Source organism: Cervus canadensis, chromosome 3 (assembly GCF_019320065.1).
Source record: "Cervus canadensis isolate Bull #8, Minnesota chromosome 3, ASM1932006v1, whole genome shotgun sequence".
NCBI lineage: Eukaryota > Metazoa > Chordata > Mammalia > Artiodactyla > Cervidae > Cervus > Cervus canadensis.
This window is the reverse complement of record NC_057388.1, coordinates 3,861,340-3,869,803: the sequence shown is the minus strand read 5'-3', so window position 1 is coordinate 3,869,803 and position 8,464 is coordinate 3,861,340.

Here is an 8,464-nt window from a genome sequence, read left to right as displayed (position 1 = left end):
CCAGAGGGGAGGTTCTGTCCTCAGTGGGGTTGGGGGTGCCTCTTAACCTCCCTCAGTGCCAGGATCCTGACTTGACTGGGTCAGACCTCAGGGTCGCTGTGACGCTGGCAGGTCTAAGAGGCAGCAGCATCTGAACCACAGGGCTTTGAGGTAGGAGCTCAAGAGAGGCCCTAACAGCAGAGCAACTGTTAGACCAGCCCAAGGAGGGAGGGAGCCGCAGGAGAGGCCCAGGGAGAGGGTACCGTGTGCAGAGGTACTGATCCGAACATACAGGAGCACCCTTGGGAGAGCCCAGAGCAACAGATGGCTTGGAGGTCTTTAGAGGTAATGGCCAGGAGCATTCTCACTTGCTACTAAGGCATTTTTTTCCAGCTTCATTGAAATACAATTGATGTACAACACCGTGTAAGGTTAAGGTGTACAATGCAATGACTTGATATACACATATATAGCAAAATAATTACGGCAATGAGGTGAGTTAACATCACGTCATATTGTTACAGTTCTTCATCTGTACAGTGAGGAATTTAAATATCTAATCTCTCAGTAATTTTCAAATATACAATTCAGTAACATTAACTATTAATCACCTTGCTGTATTGTACATGTCCAGGGCCCATTCATCTAATAACTGGAAATTTGGGCCCATTGCCCTTCGTTTATATCTCCTATTAGTTCTGTTAGTATCTTTTACATATTTAGGTCCTTCAGTGCTGGGTGCTGGTTAGACACTATTTTTAAAAATGTTCACGTCTTGATCTTATTTTTGACTGTGCGGGGTCTTTGCTCTGCACAGGCTTTTCTCTAGCTGCAGAGAGTGGGGGCTCCTCCCCAGTTGTGGCGCGGGGGCGTCTCGTGACCTGGCTTCCTGGGGAGCCTGGCTCTAGGGCGTGCAGGCTTCAGTAGCTGAGGCTTGGCGGCTCTGAACACACGCTCAGCAGCTGTAGCTCATGGGTCTCGTTGCTTCATGGCACGTGGGACTCTTCCAGGGCCAGGAACTGAGTCCGTGTCTTCGGCATTGGCAGGCAGATTCTTTACCACTGAGCCGCCAGGGAAGCCCTGGACATTTTCATTTTCAAGCTATTGTAGCTTAAGAAGCCTGTTACCTATACACACTGCTAGATATAAAATAGATAAACAACAAGAACCCACTGTATAGCACAGGGAACTCTGCTCAATATTCTATAATAACCTAACTATAAGGGGAAAGGATCTGAAAAGAAAACCATAAGGGGAAAGAATATATATCTATTTCTACATATATATCTGAATCACTGTGTCATACACCTGAAGCTAACACAATATTGTAAATCAATTTAAATAGAAAAACAATTTTAGAAAAAGAAAGTAGAAAGAGAGAAAGATCACTTCACCCATAAATAGGTACGCAATAAAGTTTGCTATCATACTTTGTATCAAAAAAAGAAACCTCAGTTAAATACCAAATCTTCAGGTTCCTAACAGTGGAGATGTTGGTACAGAGTTCTGGCTTTGTCTAAGATGACATTTCAGGAGAGAGTTCTCTGCTTCCCGTGCCTATTTTTGCAACCAAACTTCACTATTTAATTGGAAATTTTTTCCATACACAAACAGATGTGAATAAAAATTTCATTATTCCCAGAAGTAGCTGCATATGCCTACTGAGTCAGAAGCACCACAGCTGAATTGGGGCACAGCCTCCTGGGGGCAACCTCAGCTTCCAGGGGATCCTCTGTGTGCCTCTAACTTGCGCTCAGCAGAATCACATTTCTGGGCCCTTTTAAAATGAAAAAGCAGAATGGCGAGTAAGACCTGTGATGCTCCATTGGGTACGCCAATGGAACATAGGCCTATTGTGTTCCATTTCACAATCTCTTTTTTTTTTTTTTTTCTTTTGCTTTAGTCCTTGAAGGAAAAGCAAAGATGGGGAGAGGATTCTCAGAGAGGCTTGGTGCCAACACAAATAGGCAGGTTGAATTGTGCAAAAATAACTCCTTCCCACAATCTCAGGTAAAAAACTCGCCCGAGTTGAGGAGTCTCTCACATGCAGGTCACGTCTGGAAGGTTTATGCCTCTATAAACATTACTTTCATTTTTCCTATTAATCACTAGAACACCACACGCCTCTCCTCTTTGGCAGTCAACTTTCTCCATCTTCGGGCCCCTACCTATGTTGAATCATCCGAGAATCCCATGGGGTAAACAGGGGTGGGTGGTCAGAGCTCTCTTAGCCTCAACTCCAAAGAAGGTTGGAGAGAGTTGGAGTTGGTAGGCTGGAGCCTGCCCGTGTTGCGATTGATTGCTGCCAGGTTGTTCAAGTGGGGGCTCTGCAGCCCATGGGTGCTGGGTGTCTGATCCAGGCCGATTCCCACTGCACTGCAAGGACTCTCCAAAAGAAGTGTGGTGACATGCTGGCCTTTAACCTCCAGGGTGTCTTCTCAGGCACATCCCAGACCCCAGCACGTGGGCATACTGGGTGGAGTCCTAAATTCTGGAGCAAAGGGGCGCAACTCTTCCTCACCCACTCCAGCCACAGCCAGATAGTGGGCTGAAGCCCCATGAAGAACAGCTGTTCTGCCGTGGTCACCTTCCTGGGGCCAAAGGCTCCCACCTTTCCCACATTCACACAATTACAGAAAGTGCCAGGTGATTCCGAGGGGAGTAAGAGGACCTTACTCAGAGGGGCTCACCTTGACCCTACCTCCACCGAACCATGCTGTTCGCATCCTGTCCCTATAGAAGAGAAAAATCACAAAGCCACGAGCAGTAGAGGCAGCCCAGCATACCTGGCCACACCAAGCTGGGCAACTCACCTCCCTGACACTTGGGAAGAGATGCACGTGAGCAGCGTGGAGGCCCCCTGGTCTGATGAGTGGCACCTGGAAAGTGACGGGAGGCCCCAAAACCTAAACAGACAGGCAGTGAGACTAAGAAGACAGTGAGCCCCACCAGAGAGTATCAGCCCCCCTCCAGGGACCAGCAGCACGCGGTCCAGTGGAAAATCAAAATACTGAGCCTTTTGTTCAAAGTCCAGAGGGAAGGGTGGTTAAATGTACTGTCAGAGAAAGCTTTGCCCTTTTCTGAGGCCTCCTTCTCCCAACTTGTCATGGTGTTTTTCACTTGCTATTTAACTGTCATTCTAAGAAAAACAAAAAAGTTTAAATGATTAACTTGGGTCTGACCACTCATCTCTATGTTGTGCATTGCCTGTTTTAAGTGGGAATACAAGAGAACTTAGCTCATACGAAGCCCAGTGGCACAAGCTGTATTCTGTAGCTGTACACGCTTATGTATTTTTCTCATACTAGACCAGTGGGAATGGTGAACAAAACTAATGCTGCTGTTTTTGTTTTGCTTCCCGACACACACATACATTCTATTAATAAACAAGTGAGGCAAGACAAGACTAAATGGAAAAGACTTGTGGTTGTCCTATTTTTCTCTTTCCTTCTGTGTCATAATTTTCAGCAGAAGTGGCTGGCTGAGACAGCTAACCTAGCACGTGTAAATCAACAGATGCTCCAGAAAAGAGGGAAAACTTACATACCTGAAGGAGTGGTGGATCTTTTGCGTCAGTCATTTCTGGCAGGGATTGTGTGTGTGTATTGCACAGGAGTGTATCTGGTTGAGTCAAGAGAAGAATGAGAGATGGATTTGCTGTTGCTGTTTAGTCCTAAGTTGTGTCTGACTCTTTGGCAAACCCATGGACTGTACCTGCCAGGCTCCTCTGTCCATGAGATTTCCCAGGTAAGGACACTGGAATGGGTTGCCATTTCCTTCTCCAGGTGATCTTCCCAACCCCAGGATTGAACCTGCATCTCCTGCATTTCAGGAGGATTCTTTACTGCTGAGCTACCAAGGAAGCCATATATATATATATATATATATATATATATATATATATATGGCTTATATATATATATATACACATATATACATATATATATATATACACAGCATATATATATATATACATATGCTGTATAGTTTTAAGAAACTGTAAGCAAAGTTCCCTAGGCAATATCTTGAGCTCTAGAACCAGGAGGAATGCAAGCACACTCCCTGCTACAGAAATGGCCTCTATCTGTAATCTAGGCTGTAAGCAGCTAAGAAAAGAGCCACTGACTATGGAGACTCTAAGCTACTGGTCTGGAACCATTACCAAAACACATACACACACACAACAGGCATATTTAAGTATTTGTCAACTCAGAGAATAGGCTTATTGGTGTATGTCATGGTGTTTACTATATTTAGAAAAGAAAGCCAATACCTGGTAAAATCCTAAACTCCCAGAAGTGAGTGATCAAAGATGAAGCCAGCCTCTAATAAGCTCTCTACCTCCTTTCCAATGATCTAAACAGACACAAGTCCCACATCAAGTTACCAACCAACGTCTCTCCCTGGCTACTCTTCAGTGGCTCCCACTGCCTAAAAATGCCAAGAATAAACATTGTGTGTGATGTCCAAGGCTCATTATAAACCTGCCTCCACTTTTCCTTTCTCTTTTTTATTGGGATTGGACATGCTGGCCAGGGGATTCTGCTAACATGGTTGTTCAAGGTTGGAATCCTGGGAGCTAGAATTTTGGCAGAGAATCCACTCTGGTATTTAAACATTTAAGTTATTTAGGTATTTTTAATGGACTTCCCTAGTAGTTCAGCTGGTAAAGAATCTACCTGCAATGTGGGAGACCTGGGTTCAATCCCTGGGTTAGGAAGATCCCCTGGAGGAGGGCATGGAAATCCACTCCAGTATTCTTGCCTGGAGAATCCCGATGGACAGAGGAGCCTGGCAGTCTACAGTCCATGGGGTCACAAAGAGTCAGACATGACTAAGCAATTAAGCACAGATATTTTAAAGCACTATGTGGACTATATCAAACATACTGGTGGGGCAAATACAGCTGATGATAGATGGCCTGTGTTCACCCAAGAGAGGATAAAAATGTTCTACTTTATCTTTCTTCTCATCACAAGTCAAAGACAGCAGTTTCCCCAACAACAGGAGGATCACACTCTCTCCAAGTGGACATTAGATATTTATCAGAATGAAAAATATTCTGAGTCATCAAATAAGTCTCAAAAAACATAAAATATTTCAACCATACAAAGTATGTTCTCTGAGTGCATAAAAGCCAATTGGAAATCAATGACAAAGTCAGCATCTGGGAAAATCCTGAATTTTGGAAATGAAATACCATAGATGGAAATAAACCAAATCAGAAGTCAAAGAGAAATGGGAAAATGTTTCAAATTGCATGAGAATAAAGATACACTGTATAAATTCTGTGTATCATCAGGAGTGAGAGCGGTAACATCAGTACAGACTGTACAGATGCTGAGATAAGCACTATGGCCAACTTTTCCCTAATAGAGTCGGCAACTTAGATACAAGCAGCAAATCTGATGAAAGACACGAGCTGCCAAAGCACATTCAGAAAGAAATGGCCTAAAACTCCCAACGTTTATGAAAGACATCCAATTTGTAGCTAAAAATTTTCCCAAAAAGAAAATTCCAGGCCTAGATGGTTTCACTGGTGAATTTCAGAAAACAATTAAGAAAGAAATATTATCAATTCTGCACAAACTCCTCTGGAAAATTGGAGGAGAGACTATTTCCCAAGTAATTCACTGAGACTAGCATGAGACCAATACCAAAACCAGAAAAAGATATTATAAGAGAATTAAAAAAAATAAGTATGACTACAACCATCATCTTTCATGAATATAGACTTTAAAAGTGATAGCAAAGTTTTAGCAAATTGAATTCAATAATATGTAAAAAAAATATGTAATATGATAAAAAGCCACCAAAGATATTTGTCCTAGGAATGAAAAGTTGGTTTAATTCAAGAAAAAAAAATCAATCAGTGTATTTCACTGTACTAATAAAATAAAAAAACAAAAACCACGCAATAATCTCAATTAATATAGGGAAAGCATGTGGTCATATTCAAATATCCATTCATTTAAAAATAAACTAAAAAAAAATACTCAGCAAATCTGGAATAGAAGTGAATTTAACTTGATAAAGGGCATCTATGAAAAACCCACAGGTAACATTACACTTAATGGTGAAAGAATGAATACTTTCCTACTAGAATCATAAGCAAGGCAAGAATACTTGCTCTAACCACCTCCATTTGACAGTGTACTGGAGATTATAACACTAATTAAGTGGAAAAAGGAAAAAAAAAAAACCTATCCAGCTAGAAAAGGAAAAAAGAAACTGGCTTTATTCATAGACTTAATTATTTTAAAATGTCTGAAGGACTCTATAAGAAAAGACATTAGTAAAGTGGTTTTTGCAAATTTGTAGGATAAAAAATTTATATGAAAATTAAATGTAATTCTATATTCTGGAAACAACCAATATAAATATTGAAATTAGTAAAACTATTTAAAATAGCATAAAAGAAGAAGTATTTTGAGATAGATCTAACAAAACAGGTACAATACTTGAACACTGAAATTTAAAAAAAGGTTAGAGAATTTAAGGAAGAACTAAATAAATGGAGATCCTTACCATGGCTAAGGGTCAGAAGACTGCTATGTTAAGATGTCAATTTCCCCAAACTGAACTATAGATTCAATGGAATCAGAGTGAAAATTCTGATGACTTTCTTGTAGAATTTGACAAACTGACTCTAAAATTCACATGGAAACATTCAGAGCCCAGCAGAGTAAAAAAAAAAAAAAAACAAAAAACAAAAAAAAAAACAAACCTGTAAAAAATAAGAACGAGTTTGGAGAACTAACATTCAGTCAGTTCAGTTCAGTCGCTCAGTTGTATTCAACTCTTTGCAGCCCCATGAACCACAGCACGCCTGGCCTCCCTGTCCATCACCAACTCCCACAGTCCACCCAAACCCGTGTCCATCGAGTCGGTGATGCCATCCAGCCATCTCATCCTCTGTCGTCCCCTTCTCCTCCTGCCCCCAATCCCTCCCAGCATCAGGGCCTTTTCAAATGAGTCAACTCTTTGCATCAGGTGGCCAAAGTACTGGAGTTTCAGCTTCAGCATCAGTCCTTCCAATGAACACCCAGGACTGATCTCCTTCAGGATGGACTGGTTGGATCTCCTTGCAGTCCAAGGGACTCTCAAGAGTCTTCTCCAACACCACTGTTCAAAAGCATCAATTTTTTGGCACTCAGCTTTCTTTATAGTCCAACTCTCACATCCATACATGACCACTGGAAAAACCATAGCCTTGACCAGACGGACCTTTGTTGACAAAAGTAATGTCTCTGCTCTTTTTTTTTTTTTATGTCTCTGCTTTTTAATATGCTGTCTAGGTTGGTCATAACTTTCCTTCCAAGGAGTAAGTGTCTTTTAATTTCATGGCTGCAGTGATTTTGGAGCCCAGACAAATGAAGGCTGCCACTGTTTCCACTGTTTCCCCATCTATTTGCCATGAAGTGATGGGACCAGATGCCATGATCTTAGTTTTCTGAATGTTGAGCTTTAAGCCAACTTTTTCACTCTCCTCTTTCACTTTCATCAAGGGCTCTTTAGTTCTTCCCTTTCTGCCATAAGGGTGGTGTCATCTGCATATTGATATTTCTCCCGGCAATCTTGATTCCAGCTTGTGCTTCACGCAGTCCAGCGTTTGTCATGATGTACTCTGCATATAAATTAAATAAGCGACATTTTCCTTTCCCTATTTGGAGCCAGTCTGTTGTTCCCTGTCCAGTTCTAGCTGTTGCTTCCTGACCTGCACACAGGCAGGTCAAGTGGTCTGGTATTCCCATCTCTTTCAGAATTTTCCACAGTTTATTGTGATCCACAAAGTCAAGGGCTTTGGCGTAGTCAATAAAGCAGAAGTAGATGTTTTTCTGGAACTTGCTTGCTTGTTCGACCATTACCTGACTTCCAATTGTATCATAAATGTGTAATTATCAAGACACTTTAATTGACATACATCTAAAGCATTTGCATTAGTATAAAGCTAGATAAATCGATCAATGGAACAAAATAGAGAACTTAGAAGTACACCCACATGTATCTGGACAACTGATTTTCAACAACTAGGCAACTCAGTAGAGAAAGGATTGACTTTTCAACACATGTGTTGAAGCAAGTGGGTACTATAGGCAAAAGGATTGGCTTTGACTCAGATGTGTACAATACATAAATGTTAATTCAAAAGATATCATAGACCTGATATCATAAACTTTTAAAAGAAAACAAAGAAAAAAATCTTTGTGACCTTGAGTTAGACAAAGATTTGGTAGATATGACACAAAAAGTATAATCCACAAAAGAAAAACATGTAAATTAGACTTTTAAAAACTTCTGCTTGCTGAAAGACATTGGAGAATAAAAGCTACAGACTGGGACAAAATATTGGCAATGCACGTATCTGATAAAAATAAATTGTATGCAGTATGCATGTATATATACATAAATACATGTATATATGCATATACACATATATGATCTCAAAACACATTAAAAAGCAAAATAAACAACCCAACTAAAA